The sequence below is a fragment of the Hetaerina americana genome, unplaced genomic scaffold (genome assembly GCF_022747635.1).
Source record: "Hetaerina americana unplaced genomic scaffold, ioHetAmer1.1.p SCAF_2, whole genome shotgun sequence".
Classification (NCBI taxonomy): Eukaryota; Metazoa; Arthropoda; class Insecta; order Odonata; family Calopterygidae; genus Hetaerina; species Hetaerina americana.
In genome coordinates, this window is record NW_027286763.1 from 97,702,095 (window position 1) to 97,720,504 (window position 18,410).

The following is an 18,410-nucleotide window of genomic DNA, read 5'->3' on the forward strand; positions in this document are numbered from 1 at the left end:
TAAATACGCGCTTAAGCAGCTTGTGGATTAAAAAAAGAACTCAACTGGGGATCCAGGAACTACGTCCTCGACTAAACAACATGGGAAATGAATGAGGCACTACTGCGTGACGTGTAATTAAAACACATCTCGAACACTCTAAGTGAAAAACAAAAGGGGAAAAAAAATAAATGGACAAGGACGAGTTTGGAGTATCCACGCGGATCCAGAGGGAAAGAAGGCACACAATCAACCCTGCCAACTTCAGCACGTCAAAACACCGGACATTTTCCACGCTTTCTCGGTCCCTCGAGCATTTTGCGTCCGCTGTGGAAGAGGGGTGAACCACTTTCGTACTCCGTCCAAAGGTATATGTTTTCTACACCTATTGTCACTTAACGAATTTGCTTAATTTTCTTCCTCCCGTTTTGTCACTAAACGTTTAACCACACAATTGCAATCATTCAGACCAGGGCTCCGAGAGATTCAGGGGTAATAACTGTCTTTCATATGCAACAGAAGAAAGGGAGTCCAGGGAAAAGCGAGCTTTTTAAGGGCATCTGGCTATAAAACACTCCATCCACGAACATACAGGGCATACATACATACATTCCCCTGTATTGGGGAATGAAGAGTATGGCAAGATAGCTTGTGGGGCAGCTACACACCACTTACTACCAGATTTTTTAATGGTTGTTAAACACTGGAACTGATAATGATGATATATTTCATTTAATATTGAACTGTGAATAGACTTTTCTATTCAGTTTTCGCAGTCACAGCCAAATTGCTTTAACTTTATAGCTGGCAATATGTTGCAATTATTCGAACGATTATAATCAACCAATAATGTTGGTGAAACCCTCGAAAAATTACATTTTACAACGATCAACCCACCGGTAAATACCGGCTTATAGTAAATACGTTCAAGCATCGACGGTTACTTTTTGAAAACTATTGTTGATTTCACTTTGGAATGAAGCATTGCAAGGAATAAAATACGGCCATAAACAGATAACGCCTTTAAACTCTTTTTTCGACCAACCGCTAACTCACTTTTATGCTCACTTGACGAAAGGTACTTGACTGAGGAAGTCCGAATTCCCCCGCGACGGGCCGCCGATTTGGCAAGTCATCCTAGAGAGGGCCAAGTTCATTTTACGTAGGGTAAGAGAGGCAATTGATTGATAATAAATTAAATGCTTGCTTACTTGATATTTTTTGCTTGACTGGCATTGCAATCAGAAGCATAAAATGCATAAATTAATACGAAAATACGTGTTCAATCACAATTAAGCTTGGCTAAATGGAAAGGAGAAACTGCTTCTCAGAAAGACACATAGGCGGTAGCCTAGTTAATCTTTGAACTATGAGAAATTTTAGCGAGGAGTTAATAAATTGATTGTTCCCTCACTCTTTTCGAATCTTCCAAGGTTTTTGGGAAGGAAAAAGTTAACAATTGAACACATTGAATATTTCACGAAAGCATAGAGAGAAAGTTGGCAGTCGTGAAAAGGGTTCGCGAAACCCGGGAGGCGAAGGGGGGAGGGGAGAGTCGGGAGGAGTGGAGGCCAGACAGCGAGCTCGGCAGGTCCGAACAAGAGAAAAAAATCTCCGAAGATTTTTTTTCCGGCAGAGAGCAAGCAAGCAACGAGAGGAACAAAAGGCTGACATCGAGAATTCGCGCGGTGAGGAGTACCGCACCTACGATGCATGCATACGCGAAAATCCTGGGAGGCAGTGGGAGGAGAGCGAACTCCTGAAGGGGGAAATGCGACGGCAGGAAATTCCCCGAAAAGGCAGGGCAATGAGAAAATGCGCCCCCCCTGAAGAAGAAGAACGTATTTGCCGCGGGGTTATGAATAAACACGCGGCCATCGCAATTCTTAACTCCAAAAGTTGAATCTCATACTGTGAACGAATTCAATCTCGCAACTTTCATAATACACATACATACAATCATTTACATGTGTACTTGCACTATTTCGGTGCCAGCATCACAGCATGAACATTTAAAATTAAAATGAATTCGCCGAAATTTTCAAATCTTTTTGAATTATGCGAATATATCCTCAAATGTCGTCTGTATTCAACTGCACCAATTCAAGATTAGGATAAACGCCTTTAAACCGAAGTTACTCGATATTAAATCAGGTGCACAGGTTTTATTCATTTTGAATAAAACTTTTTGGATTTCGTGAAAATAATTTATCAACGCACGACCGGTTTCAGCACATCAGTGAACACCTTACGTACTGTACTTGAAGACGCATTCTATTCTAAAGATACTTCCTCCTCTGAAGATATCTGCACGTATCTGAAAATTTCACCTAGGTAATGAAGCCGATAGCACCGCAAAATATTATTTTCGTTGAGCCCGCAAGGTTTTGTTCGATATGAAATGAGATTTCACAAAGTTGAATCTTCAAACGCTGAATTTACTGATTTATAAAAAAAACATCTCATTAATACTAGCATTGTGGGATTGTTTCCTGGACGAGACAACAAATTTAAGAGAAGATAACAGTGACTGTCGCAACTGACAACTCGTTAGATTTGAGCTTTTACCGGGAGACAGCCGAGTGCAGATGACATCAGTACCATTAGTGATGGGTGGATGATTGCTAACTCTCTTGAATTTCCCAGGAGTTGGGCATAATCCTCCAGGCTCCTAAAAACTTCGTCTGATTAACATCTTATGGCATTCCATAAAATACTAATTCCGAGACCTTTTCACTCGAATAGGCATCTTAGAAGTATTTAAAATGACAGACTATCACATTATCATCCCTGCTATGGATTTCTTAATTCGGAACAAAAATTCATGTAATTAAAAATATTCATGAAGAATTTTTAAGAATAGGAATAAGATTTTCAGAACAAAAAAAATGGTTTTTTTAATGAAGTGTATTAATTAGCCATTTCTAGCCATGACTAAAGAGACTCTGGTATTTCTCCAAGCGCTATCGAGGAAATGCGAAAAAAGATATTTTGGCAAAACATCGAATTCCATTATTCAAATGCGACGTGTCAATCAAAAAGGTTATGCAGCATGCATGCACTCTCCACGAAATGCCTCATGAAGTAAAATAAATGTGGAGGGTAGTGAAATACGGAAAATTTCACCTCTATTGGCTGGTGTAAATAGTTTATAACATTCCTTCAGGGTCAAAACTTTCTTAGTATAGTAAATTTTTAAGGCACTCGGACGGTTGAGGTCATATCGACCCGTAAAACTCAACTCGGGAAAATCCATAACCGAACAGCACCTTGCAGTGAGCGGGAAATGAAACCGAGATCTACCGAACATCAAGCGAGGACTTTGCTTCCAGTTTAACCAGTTTGGAGATTCTTTTCCCACCTAATAGAGTCGAGTACGGCGTAACACAGCGAGAAGTCTTCCAAGTATACGACTTGTACACTTGTTTTCTGTATCAAATCAGTCAGAAATTCACTCGATTCGTTTCCTCAAAACAACTTCAACGTTAACTGCGCCATCAGCATAGTATTTAAACATAACACTCGAAGAGAAACGAGACTGTGGGCGAACCAGTACAGAAATGGAACGGGTAGAGAGAGGGAGAGAGTAAGAAAAAATAGAATGCTATGAGGGATCATGGGAGTGGATTTGGAGGACTTATTAAACAACATGCGGAACATTATTACAGATTATCAAAAGCATGACTGACAATTTTAGAGAAATATTCCTGAAGAGCACCGACGGTCGGAGTAAAACTACACCAAACAGTACAAAGTTACACATACTCCAATCAAATTTAAAGCAATATCGTACAGGAGAAGTATAAAGGGTGGACAATAGGAGTAAACTCTTAAAACACAGTTTCCATTCTTCGATTTAGAAACTCGCAGTTACGTTTCGAGATCGAGCCCTTTCTATATGGCCCGCTAGGCCTACTCTGTATGTTCAACACTTCGATAATACCACACTGGCCGTTTGGAATAAGCACAATAAATCAATTGAAACATTTATTCGACTTGGAACATATATAATAATATCTTCGCATGAGTTTTAGGCACAAAATTATTACCACCACACAAAATAATCGGTAGCCAGTAAATTCTCACGCAGGCGTACATATTACAAAGAAAAAGTATCTTGGGTGCTAGATTACCACTTCATGAGACGATAGGTAATAGTAAAAGCCGATGACTAGCCCTGAACTTCATAGTTTCTCATACCTTTCTGTCGAGCTACAGCTACACTTCATTCAGTTACATCTCCAAGCTCGATACTTAGGAATTATTACGATAAAGGTAGACGGAAAGCAAATCAGGGACGGGAAAAGGGCAAGAATTCATAATGAACCAACGATTAAATTACCTCAAAACTGATGAAAAAAAATCAGGTCTCGATCCGCTGTGAAGAAAAAATAAATCAAAATAACTCTATTAGTTTATAGCAAAGCTCATTTGCCTCTGAGAAGTGTAGGTACAATTACTTCGGGATTATATTTTGAAATTTGAACGAGACGCTTTTAACGATTTATTGTTTCCCCCCGTCGCTCTCTCGCCTAATGACTTTTCGCATATTTTACAGGCAATTCTCCACAAAATCCCTTCCATCACTTTAACTGGTAAAATTACTCGATATTCTCAACGACTGAGCAAATTCTTTCATTCATGGCTTCCAACCAGAGAAATATACATATATCGACACATTGGTGGATTTCAAAACTCTTCGGAGCGTCGGATTTTCCATAGACTCTATCATTATTTTTTTCTCGCATTCTCCGCAAAATGCAATAAATTAACAACGGAGAGTATCACTGTGAAACTTATACTCCCCGCTCTTATCCCTTAAACCCATTTCCGAACATGCTCGGAAGATTTCAAGTGACGTACGGGGACGGAAGATTGAAGTGAAGGGGGGGAGGGGAATCAAAGTGATCTTTGCGATAAGGAGAGAAAGCGCGAAGGAGGGTGGGAACAAAAAAACAGTGATGAGGAGACGGGGAAATGGAGAAGCGAAATAGGGAGGAATGAACGGGGCGGGAGAGTCGGGAAGGGGAGGAGTAGGAAAGGGGACTGGTCTTAAAGACGGAGCCCGCAGCTGGCCAAAAAGAGGGATAAGGAACAGGGAGGGTAACTGGGGGGGAGGGGAGGAGAGACGAAAAGGTGAGGTGGAGGGAAACGAACGAGGAACCCCTCCAACCCACCTCCCTCCCCCCGCAGCACGCCCCATTCACGTGAATGTCACGCCCCACCCGGTTCGCCAAAGGGGAGAATTCCGTTTATATATTTTTCAGGCCTTCCCCTCTGTTCCCACCTCAAAACCTGCGTGCCACCCCTATGCTTCGGTCTCATACAAAGAACACATCCCTCTCCCATTCTACCATCTTCCATCGCTCTCCTCATCCGATTTCCCAACTGCCGAAACGCTTCCTCCTACCCCTCAACACTTTCCCCAGACCTAGCCCTTAACCTTTCTAAAAAAACCCACCCCGCTCACCCTTGGGTTCGCCTCCACCTCCCGACGCGTCGTCGATCAATCTCGTCGATCCACCACTTCCATTCATCCGTCCTTCGCTACATCTCCCAACGCCTCTCGCCCACTCCCAACTCGCTGCGTCTTCTTCAGTAACCAGCACATTGACTACCACTCCCTGGGAAGTTCTTACCTGTGATTATGGATACTCGTAAATCCGTTAATAGACAAATATCCAAACTTCTTTGCAAAAAGTCGTCCGTTCGGAAATCCTTTGCCAAAACAAAACGCACTCGCGCTGAGACTAATACAGAAGATGCTATGAATACCAGTTGAGAACACGCGTGAGCGTGTAAAGTGGAAAAATCCAAGGTTAAAAAATTTGACTTTTACATGAGAAGGTGAAATATTAAGCGAAAACTGCATCTTATTTCCAGTTTGCATTTGGAATCTGAGACAAGATCGATAAAGGAAAATGATAGAGATCATGTCAGATTATTTCACTTTCATAAACAGATACCTTCTAGTGTGAATAGGGAAAACTAAACATTACATATGAACGAATAATTCTGGCATTAATGCCAATAATTTTAGCTTTTCTATTTCTTCGCACTAAGTACGCTATTTTAATTTAAGGTGTGACCAATCAGAGAGCTCATCCATCCATGAAAATTAACTTTCAACAGCTATTTTCTTAACCAATTCTTCGAGAAACATCATTTCCGTCATGTACTCTTCAAACTAAATTTGAGATGTGTGATATCACATCTACCCTCAAGTCACTTGAAATAAATTCGATAATAAATGATACATAATAATACAGGGTCATTCCCAAAAATAAATATAATACTTCCGGAAAAAAATTCATTGCATATCAAAGCATAAATTACTGACATTTTTCAAAATAACACCAGTAGTACCTCTGGCAGTTTCGGTAACCTTCCTGATAGGTGTCGACGGGAACCTCATTCAGGCATTTCGTAACGACCTTTGACGTCCAGCGTTCCAAAATGGTTGCCTTTTAATCTCCTTTTTATTCTTGGGAACAAAAAGAAGTTCGACGGTGCCACATCGCAGTTGTAGGAAGGTTCGGGCAGCGTTGCCATCACATGCTTGGCCAGGTATACTCTGGGAGTTTTGGTCGGCGCGTTGTCGTAGTGCAGCCTACAGTTGGCAAAGAAATCCTGACGCATTTCACTCTTTTCCGCAGCCTTCCGAGGAGTTCCACGAATAACTTACCGTTAACTTTCTGTCCCGGAGGAACTAGCTCTTGGTGGATAGGGCCTTTCGAGTCGAAAAAGGCGATTATATAAACAAAATAATTTTTGGAAAATACCTACTACTTACAAAACAGAACACTATTCATCACCATCTCTTAAACATATTAGCTAGCTGGTTTAAAAACTTCTTGCTAGGCATTGTAATATTGCATTTTTAGCTATGAAAAATGTATTCCCACTAATTTCCTTCGCAGCCCCACAAGATTTTCTGAATGATGACATTGGCTGTCGGTCAAAAAAACACGCCTCACCAAGTGTCTCCCTGGCGATCTTCTTCCACATTCCTCACAAAAATAACATAATGGCGAAACATTTTCGCACTAATGAAGCTTAGAGCCCGTTTCGTCGAACTTATAAATACAGTCTATTGCATAACTTTATGTTATTCCATAGTCTTGAGAATGACGTTTAATCGTAGAAGCCGCGGTCTACATTACGTTATTAAGTGGAGAAAAAATAGGCATATTTTATTTAGAACTTCTAAGGAATACCGAAATATACATGTTCACAACATCCGAATTTGGAATCAGCTTTTAACAACCAGGAAACCTCGGGTGAATGGGAAGGACCCTCCTAACTTCTGGATTTTATCAACTCTATGTAAAGGAAATTATTTTATTGGGTTTTAATTCTGCAAGAAATGAGTGAAGCAATAAATGTCCATTAATTTGGGGTGCACAGGCGATTACGAGCCTCCCAAGGAACATTAAAACTGATGATAGCTTCCGATCGGCAGTAATACATTTTGTAGGGACTGAAAATACTTCGATAGAACATCAACGCTTGAATACAAGCAATAACGGTTCTTGGAGACAAGTTCTTGGAGAAGTGGACCACTGCAGTTCTTGGCGCCATCTTCTACATCTGTTCATTTTCGAGGGGGGCTAGCAATATATCTTTTTATGAACAAATATTTTTAAATCCAAATTCATCAATTTTTTTAAATCCATGAAAGAGGAAATATAATTCGATGACGCACACAGGCGCGAGCAACAGATGCTCCGCAGAGTTATTTTTCAGAACATTATGTGTTTACATGAAGATTTAACTCAGAAAAAATAATCAAAGCATAATCCGCCTCATATATTTATTCGTCTCGTATCATTACAAAAAACGGGGAGTACTATTTTTAAATGGCAACGGTAAAAGTTTTAAATATAAATTCGTAAAAACTCAAAGGCATTTGTTTTCTTTCTTTATAAATCGAGGGCTTCTATGCCCTAAAAACCACTAAATCTCTCTTAATTTATCAAAAAAATTCCCTTAAAGTATATTCCATAATTAATGTGTTATATATATATATATATATATATATATATATATATATAATGTATAAAAGTTAGGACTAGTGGACACAGACAAAAACACAGAAACATAAAATAGAAAAAAAAACTCACAAGGTTTCTAACCTTGTGAGTTTCTTTTCTATTTTGTGCGTTTCTGTGTTTTTTCCTGTGTCCAATAGAGCTAACTTTTATACATTATTATTCACGTCCGTAAGACTTTCACAAAAGTGTTATGTATACGAGGTATGTTCAAAAAGTATCAGGAATTTTGTGTATTTTCAAAAATTTCTTTATTTATCCATGAGTACCTATTTTGTCCCCTTCAAAGCAATCCCCATTAGATATTATACACCTGTTCCAACGTTTTTTCCTTCCTCGAAGGACTTCAAAAAATCATTTTTTTGCGATCTTGTTCAGCTCCTCCTTCGATGCAGTCTTTATCTCGTCAATGGTAGCGTAGTCTTCCTTCCATGGCCCACTTCAGTTTCGGGAACAAGAAAAAGTCACTGGGGGCCAGGTCTGGTGTTTGAGGCATCATTAGTGTGTTGTTTTTGGCCAAAAATTCCCGCACAAGTAACGATGTGTGAGCAGGGGCGTTGTAATGGTGCAAAAGGCAATATTTGTTCATTTATATCCCCCTCCTAACGCTTCTCCTCCAAACTCTTCCCTTCGGAAACCTCTCCCCACCTTCCCCTTTCATCCATAGTTCCAGCCATCGTATTCCACTCAGTTCTATCTCCCTCTTTCTTGAGGAAGGTGGCTGCGACCACCGAAAATTCGAAACTTGGTGAGTTTCTTTTCTTTTTTTGTGTTTCTGCGTGTTTGTCTGTGTCCACTAGTGCTAAATTTTATACATCACACACACACACACACACACACATATATATATATATATATATATATATATATATATATATATATATAAAATATATGTATACGATTATACGGAAAAACTCACACGAGCGGCACAATAGAACACAAATAGAATAGCAACATTTAAAAGGACACTCACACGGTAAATTGTTCGAGCTTTCGGCCCTCTCAGAGGCCTTCTTCAAGTGAGCCTTGAAGAAGGTCTCTGAGAGAGCCGAAAGCTCGAACAATTTACCGTGTAAGTGTCCTTTTAAATGTTGCTATTCTCTTTGTGTTCTATTGCGCCATCCCATTATATATATATATATATATATATATATATATATATATATATATATATATACACACACATTTAAGAACGATGGATTACCGACCGGAGGGCCCGGGTTCCATTTCCGGGCAAGTCTCTCTAGCGATCTCAAGGTACCATCCAAGCTATGTGATTTTTCGGGTACCAGATCTTCCTGGGAAACCATAACCGGCACAGGGAAAGGAACTGGCCCCCCTACCCTGATGAGTGAATTTCACACGCCGTCGGGCTTAGTACTGAGTGAACTCCACCATCACCTACCAAACCGGCCTTAGGGTTGACTTTTTATATGAATATTATATATATACACACACACACACACACACACACACACACACACACACACACACACATATATATATATATATATATATATATATATATATATATATATATATATATATATACTACAAACACACATATGGATACACATGAATAAACGAATAACCCGGGTTCAAATCCCGGCGGTGTTGAATATTTTTCAGAGGTATCTCGATCCCTACTTGAGGTGCTTTGTGGAGGGCACTTTGAGTGAGTACGCCGTCCGTCGGATGGGACGTTAAACTGTGGACCCCTTGGCGCCTTTCGTAAAGAGTAGGCTAATGCCGACGCCGGGTTTCTCTCCACCCTTCATCCTTTCCTATCCATCCCCTATGGCGCAAATGACCTTAGCTGTCGGTCGCCTCCCCTCAAAACTACTACTACTACGAATAACCCTAGGAGAAGGCCGTATTAGATATACATATGCATGTATACATATGTATATCTAATACGGAAGTATATACATACATACGTATGTATACATATATATGTATAAACTTCCTTCTCTCCCCAGAGGAAGGTAGTTTTGCCACCGAAAATTTGGAATAAGTAGGATTGTCCCTTTGTATGTGTTTCTCTGTTTTTTGTGGGCTAGCGCCATCCTGCTCCTTCGCTTTAATTATTTATGTTTATATATATTCATACATATGAATAAAGATATAAGTTAAAGGGATAGGAACACATATGAAAGACGAACACACAAATATGTGTGGGCGTGTATATATTAAGCAAAATCCTATACATATGTATAATCACAACGATCGCCGCTTCGTTTAATATCCTCATCAAAAAAATGTTTGCCCAATTCAATACGCCACGTGCTTAATATCTTCACACTTTCAAACTGTGCTGGCGAAATATCCTTCACATGAAACGATTTGTAATCACTTGGCTTATCTCCCACTAACATCATTTAAAAGGAATGATTCATAAGCTTAAGAAAAACTGTTAAGTTGCCAAGTCGCAAAGTCAATATTCGGCGAGCAACACTTACCTTAAATGGTTAACCACGGAATAGATTCGGACAGATAATCATCTTATTCCAAGATCATAAATTTCTGGCACTACCGATTCTAAGTAACCCGTCCAAAGAATATATACACACACACACAAGTCATCTTTTATTATGGATGAAAAAAAAATCAACCGAGAATTTTGCATTATAGGATATTTACATTTTACCGGGAGAAAATGAAAAACTAGATTCAACCGCAAAAACGATAAGCATAACAATACACAAATAAAGAAATATCATAATTAACGAGTTAATTTATCATAATTACTTGGGCTTATATTATACTTAGCTAATAAAATTGAGCACTAAAAATTTCACGATTAATAAAGGAAGACCCAAGCAGAATTGCTGTTCCAAATTGCTATTAAAATATGGCGTCATTCTTACATTGCAGATGACACGTAAAATCTTTTTATATTTTACGTCCGTATGGACAGTTGTTTCTTTCAACCTCTTGAATATAAGTACTAGTAACATGACCGAACCAACCTCTTAACTAGACTTAAGTTGTTGGAACCTCAATACGTATTAGGCCAAAAAATTATTTCAACAATCAAAATTTAAAATATTTTGATTTTTTAAACTTCATGCGTAAATTAAAGTAGATATTTACCATTGGTCATCTGATCCTCTTTGTAAGGCAATTCTTTATTTTAGACGTTAACAATAATGAAGGAATGAAAAGCAACACTGACTGAGGATCTGATGTATCGCTGGAACTTGGGCGTATTAATGGAAAACATTTTTTCTGCCACTGAAATATAATATTCTAACGAAACTTGAAAAAATGATGTATGAGTTGAATTCTAAAGGAAAGAGGGAGAGATCAAATTCAGAAAGTTCTCCATAAAGGATAGAAGCATTGAATCATTTTAGTTTGAAGGGCTTCCTTAACGATATGCAAAATCAGCTACAGTAAAAAAATCCTCAGAACTACCCTGATATCTTCCTTTGAGGATTCCTAAATTTACAGATTTAAGAATATGCTACAGCTAATATTTTCTCAACCCATGTGATTACAACCTGAGACATCGCTAAGTTTTGATCGGCCAGTCAATTAAGACGGAAATCAATTAGAAGTATTTTTCTTTATCTAAAAAATATTTCATGAAAGGCTCATTTAGGGTGCAATTCACTTTTTAGTCTGTCGTGATAGTCATATTTATTCGTGAGTTACGTAATTCCATCTGCAAAAGTATCGTCGAGATGCTACATTAAATCCGAAGTTTGGTTAGATAAGTGAGGGTGGAGATCACCTAGTACTAAGCCCAACAGCGTGTTACATTAAAACTCTGGGATGGGGGGGGGAGTTCTTGGGTGGAAGTGAGGGTACTGAGAAGCGTCACCCGGAAATGAACCCGGGCCCTATGGTCGGTATCTCAGCGCTCAAATCACTCAAAAATTCCTTACCGTCCCTTCGATTTTCATTTATGCATGTTTAATAAAATAATAAATATATGATTCAATCCCTACCTTAGGTAGCGGAAGAATATGTGAAATGCACTACATGCGTATACGAGAAAACTTCAATCTAGCACGCTCTGCATCCGAAACCGCCAGTATGCTGTAAAACCTAACTACACATTAACAATGACTTGATAGAGTGGGTAAAAGAAAGGGTGCGAAGGTCCCGTATCAAATTTTTGATAAAGAGTATGACTTGGAACTCGATATTGGGTTATATATCCTCCGAAAAATGATGAATTAACAGAATCTTTCACGTACTAAACTTGATGCGAAGGTCGTGAAAGAAAAGCAAAATCTCGCTTTGGATCGCAGTTAAGTTTGCGAATGGTTCATAAAAATACATCAATATTATCGCCTTCCGTAATACGATATAAAAAACACGCTGCAAGCTTTTTTTTCACTCTATTTTGTCGGCTTCGGTGGGACAACGTTCTCACTTGCAAATCTGGAGGGCGGGAGTTCGTTTTCAACCTCAGCAAAGCATTCCTTCTCGGGCGTTTTTCACTGACCTCGATAAAGTAGTCCAACGGAAAAGGCAAACACTAGCTGTTTTTGGCTAAATGTCGAATGAATAAACAAATACGCATGATGAGAATGGTATTTGATTCGTATTGGATTTTGAATGAGCGCAGTAAAATTGGGGAATGACCGAATTTTAAAAAGTTAGCAGATGTTATGTAGCTGTTCAAAGCGAATTTATAATGGCAGCAATTGGTAAGGCATAAACTCAGAACTGTAGACTGCGGCAAGAATATTATGCGCATAGATTTAAATTAAAAATTTGAAGTGGTCTCCACCGTTAGACATTAAGAGAATGCTTGACAATCAAATGACTAGATACACAAATACCTTTCATTTCCACTCCACGACCTGCCTTAGCAAGGTCTTGCACTCCTTTATTATCTCCTCCTTCCCGAACGTCTCAAACAAGAGCCCCCCTCCTCCAGGATGGAAAGAAACCCATCTCTTTTATTCTTCTTCACGGATGGGACACGCTGTCAAGGGCTCCCCATTTGAAAGGGAAACTGCCGCCTTTCCGTCCCGATGCCTCCTCCTCCCCCTGTCTCCCTCGCCCGAGTTTCCAAGGTGGGAAAAGTTTTGGTCGAAAAGTTGGTCGTCTATATTTTAAAGACGAGAGGGTGAGACAACAGGGATTTCATAAAAGGCTTTCGAAAACAAGCGATACAGGTCTTAAACTGTCTCGAGTTTGTCGCTGAGGAGACAAGCCTAAAATAACGACGCCATTCCGTGCATTCTACTGCCGATATCTTAACTGGAGACCTCTGACGGGCGTGCGTCCTAATTTTATTTTCAGGCTTGAGGAATCAGGGGAAGGAAGGCCCGAAATCCCTAAAACGGAGTAACGAGCAAAATTTTTAATAAATTCCAGGATTCAAAACTTCTTCCTCGTGGATACGCAACCCATCAAACTTACACATTGGTGTGCTAGTTTATCCACAAAAATTGTTAAACAACATTTTGAAAATTAATATAGCCGAGCATTCGTGTTTACCGACAGTTAAAATTACAGAAAATGGAGATCGGGCAGGAATGCGAGCATGAAATGAATGAATAAAATAATAGGGAAACCATAATTAGCCATGGCCAATCGCAAATTCATTGAACCGTCGAAGTTTCTGTGAATATTCACGCACCTCTAGAAAAACCCTCATTCAAAAGATAATTCATCCATATTTGGATTGAATAGATTAAAATATTAATTAATAATACAATAATGGTCAATCGTTGCTTTGGATGATTATTAGTTTCTGGATTAGTTTTAATCTCATGAATGCGTTTTTAAATTTGAATTTCACTTTATCGATGAATTCGAACCAAATTTATTAATACGAAAATATTAGATGCATTATAATCACTATTTCTTCATTCATAAAGTTTTGGTGGTCTACTCAAGCACATAATAGGTAGCCCATTAGGGTTTCAGGGTAATTTAAGCGAAAATAGCCGAAAAAATCTATTGTAACAATTCAATCCATGCAACGGCCGAATCTTATTTTGGCGACTATTTAAGGTTCAGTAATCATAAATAAAGTGAATATTGATTTAAAACAAAATATCACTCGCCAGCAAGTAAATAAATGATACCGTGCTGTTGGTACCGCGCAAACGGAGACCGAAAAATCACTCTCATATCCGATTTCCTCCACATCACGGCAAGAAATTACATGTATGCATTATGTAATTCACCATCCATAATCAGTAACATGCAATAACATTGAAGGATATTTCTCCCTCCCCCCCTACCGTCACTGAATACATGCATCGATGCCCTTGGCTCCACACGATACAGGTTACCTTCATATTCCGTCCCACACAATTAGATGCAAGCCTACGATCGTTGCAGAAGGCACAGTGGTTTGGATAAAGGGAGGGAAGCGGACGCCTTTGCAACCCCTTAGGATGCGGCTTTTTCCAGTAAACCCAAGGTGCTCAGCACTTATTCTGTTCCGCAAGTATACAAGGAATTTGCCGCCGATAGTTTGTGTTTTCCCTCGTAAAAAAACTATCATACACTAAAATACTGATTGAAGAAACTGCTTACGCGGTGATAACCGGGCAGTTTTTCATCCTTGCAGATATTTAAATGTGATCAATGTTTTTGACTCAACTCCAATCAGTAATAATTAGGTTCAAGTAAATTAAAATAATTTTTAAGTCCCTTTCGTTACCTACATCGTTTATGGCACCCACTTCTCATCACGGAATTTTAAAATGATAATTATTATGGTTCCCAATCACTGCATATCACTGGCGTCTTCAGAGACATTTACCAGAAGAAATACAAGGGGTAAAGTTCTTTTCCTGGAATGGCTCGAGGATTTCCATAGAGATTTGGACGACTTTCTATGGACCTAGAAGAAAAACATCGTGCCATTACAAGAAAGACTGCGCACCGGTAGGGCACTTCGACAAGAGAATAACTGAAGACCACCTGGATCAGTCTCACAAATCCACTAGCGATATATAGTATGTGTTTTATTACAATGATACAATTCTTTCTCTCAAGCTTCGGCTTAAGGCTTCTCATTACCAGGAATTGTCTACCCACACGAATCAATGGCTGAAGCAAATACTCCCACTATTGACGCATATGGTAAAAGCTTTCCTTTTACGTTATCCATGAATCCCTAAAAAAAATGAAAGAGAGGTTCTCGCGCGGAATTAATATTTATTTTAGGGCGACATGCAACATCCAAAAATACTTATGCTACGAAGCGAAACAAATATTTCTCACAAGCGCAGTTTAAAAATAAGACCACGACCCTTAGATAAGATAACAGCACGATCGATAACGGGCACGGAAAAACGAACATCAGGATGTGATAACTCCACCTAGTTCCAAGAAAACGAATGGAAGAATCCCCCATCCTCGCAGTCCTCGGTAGTATAGTGGTCAGTATCCCCGCCTGTCACGCGGGAGACCGGGGTTCGATTCCCCGCCGGGGAGAATTTTTTTTCTAATTAATTCCAGATTTTTCAGTGTTTTTCCGACTGCAGTAACTTTAAAATTTATACTTTCACGAAGGCATGATTGCTAAGAAAAGGATAAGATTTACCAGAACAAAGAACTGTCTCGTAAAAAGAGAGGATGTGATACAGACCTTCCAAGGTATAAGAGAATTGACATTAGGTTTGAGAGGAGACAAGGCCAAAACTATCAATTAATCTCAAAACACTATGAAGACAATCAAAAAACATAGAAATTTAAATACGAACAAACGGCATTTGTACGTACAACGGGTAAGGAGAAAACACCGGAAACATAATAAATGTCGTGTCTGTGAAGAATAAAGTTGATATATGGATACAAATATTGCAAAAGAAGGGAGAAATTCGTTAGGCAATAGGAAGACACTTAAGGGAAAACAATCTTGTAATGGCAAAGGAGACATACGAAGGCGGGGTTCCGTACAACCACAAACGAGGTAGAAACCAAATCATTAGAAGATTCTTAACTGGACAAAACGAACGGCAGACGAATATTAGAAAACTCTATGGCAGGGAGACAATAAGTGGAAGCTGAGGTATCCATGAAATAATCTATTGCATTAAGTCGGAGATAATCTAGCAACATAAATGAGGCCTCATGCTTGAAACATCAAGTACGACAACAGTGAAGTAGTTGGATCATATTTTTTTATGACGAGTAGAACTAAACTTCACAAGCCAATACATATCGAGGGATCTCGTACTAGGTAAGTCAAAAGAGCGAGTAACGCGGATGCCAGTTCTAATGTTCAAGAGACTAGGACCCGCTAGTGCTAATTCAAAGAGGAAAAGGTGGGCAACAAAAGCTTCCGTACGATAAAAAAAGAAGGAAAAAGAAATCAACCGCCTTGGTTCGTTCCGCACACAAGGAGATCGTTAGATGGAGGAAAAATATGAAGAAAATTCCCGAACGGGTGAACGCAGCCTTAAGGGTGAGACCGCGGAGGAGTACGAAGAAAAAATGGAGGGTGTAGGTAGGGTGAAAGCTCGAGAAGAAGAAACTGGAAGCGCGCATACCGCAGATGCTTGAGGCGAGCCCGAGAAACTTTTGAGAAAGGGGTTTCTTCGCGGGAGAGAACCGAAGGCGGCGGAGGTGGCAGGGGCGCTTTGAGTACTCCGAAGATTGCGCGTCTTTTTAATCTCATTCCGGGGAATGAAAATTCTCGAGTGGATGCGAGAGGGAAACGGGGAGACGGCGACGACTCATCAGCAAACATCGCCGCCGGACGAAATTTACGATAAGACCTCCGCCCGGTCGCCCAGAAATGTTACGGGGAGGTTTTAATTACGGGGATAAACAAAGCGACGACAAGATTTAAGAGAAATGGTTATTCATGGCCGCGGAAAATTTACAGCGTTCTCATTATTAAACTTTTTTTTAGGTTACTACCTTCCGAGCGCATAATTGGCAATTCTAGGCGTGCAAAGAGGAGGGATAACGAGAACCTTTTACACAATGCGATGAGCTAAAGTCTCGTTATTTCAAACAAAAACTATTATCCGTTTGCGAGATAATGACCTATGTAAAATTACAGGCATTTAATAATATAGTAATTATTCTTCCGAAATAATGACATTTTGACATGAGCACATTCACGACAAAGAACGATGAACGTCTTAGGTGCCCATTAGTTTGATTACAATATTTCTGTCTTTCCTGCTCAAAGAAACGCAGACTTAAAGCGAACATTTCAATTTTTCTTTTATTTTGTTTTATTGTCACTTATTTGCAGCGGAAATTTGCAAATTAATGGGAACATAATAGCGGTAAGCGCAAGTATTAAACTTGATACATAAGAGGAAGCTGCTGCTGTAGGCTCCTAAATCAGGATGTACTTGCCTCGTTGATAGGAAGATAAAAATTACGAAAATTTAAATAAAAACTCCAATCGCCGTAGGAAACACTAAAAATAACTTGGTACGGAAGTGGATTGCCAATAATATCCATTTTCTCCTGCCAAAATCGCACTCTATAGGTACTCTCTGCCAGTCTCAAAGATAAGAGTGAGTAATATAGTATATGTGTAGGTTTCCATGGCCTTTTATTTTAAAATTACGAATCAATTAATGCTCTTAGCATTCAACTCAATACCGCTTATTAAAGACTCTTCAAACTATTAGGTATAGCCTAGAGATCGTATCGGAGATATGAACATGGAGGAGAGCTATATTCCAAATTCCGAGGTGCTCCATCCAGCCTACAATTGAAAAAAAGTAAAACGCGCACATCAAAAAATGGTTACATTGGCCTTAACCCATTCACGCTTTTCCCCGTCAGGGAACGAGTGCGATGCCGGGGAAGTCTGTACAACATGTCATAAATATTCACGAATGAAGCCAAATACAATCAAGCCATTATTTCATAGAATTATCGTCAAAATAAAATTCTCAATGTCAAAATGCAAAGCTAAGTATTTAGAATATCAATGAAATAACAAAAAATACCTGAAAAAAATGGTGCACCGAATGTGCAAATTTGCGATGACATAAGAATAATTAGAACATAGCCATCGAAAAAGTAGGCGCACAGACGGTAACCAGTTCTTTCTGCTGCGACAGCTTGAGAATTATATATGATATTTTACCTCAAACACCGGATTCGGAGCATTCCGACGCAGACAAGAGGCCCGCAATGAAAGGAAATATATACGACCTGTAAAGTAAAGAGCAAAGAGAGATCCCCCATCAGATAAATCCCACCGTTGTGAAGTGGGTCACGTGCCGATCCCTCCTGGAGCGCACCACAAGCATTCACGGCACATAACAAAATTGTTATCGGAAAAAAACGTGTTTGAGAAAATAAGGCTCGTTGGCAAGGTACCGAGGACCTCAGTTAGCGACTACGTTACGGCACAGTAGTCAACGAATGTAACGCTCACAACTCTTGGGAGGCACTGGAATAACTCTCTCCCCCTTTTCAAGA

The 18,410-nt window shown here is 39.4% G+C and overlaps 1 protein-coding gene and 1 non-coding gene across 2 annotated transcripts in view; one reads left to right on the plus strand and one right to left on the minus strand.

The window, feature by feature from the left end:
• plx (PTB_TBC1D1_like and TBC domain-containing protein plx) overlaps positions 1–18,410 on the minus strand; it is a 337,895-nt gene that overhangs the window by 240,417 nt on the left and 79,068 nt on the right. The window lies entirely within an intron of this gene.
• TRNAD-GUC (transfer RNA aspartic acid (anticodon GUC)) lies at positions 15,375–15,446 on the plus strand. Its single transcript has one exon. It is a non-coding gene; the product is annotated as a tRNA-Asp (tRNA).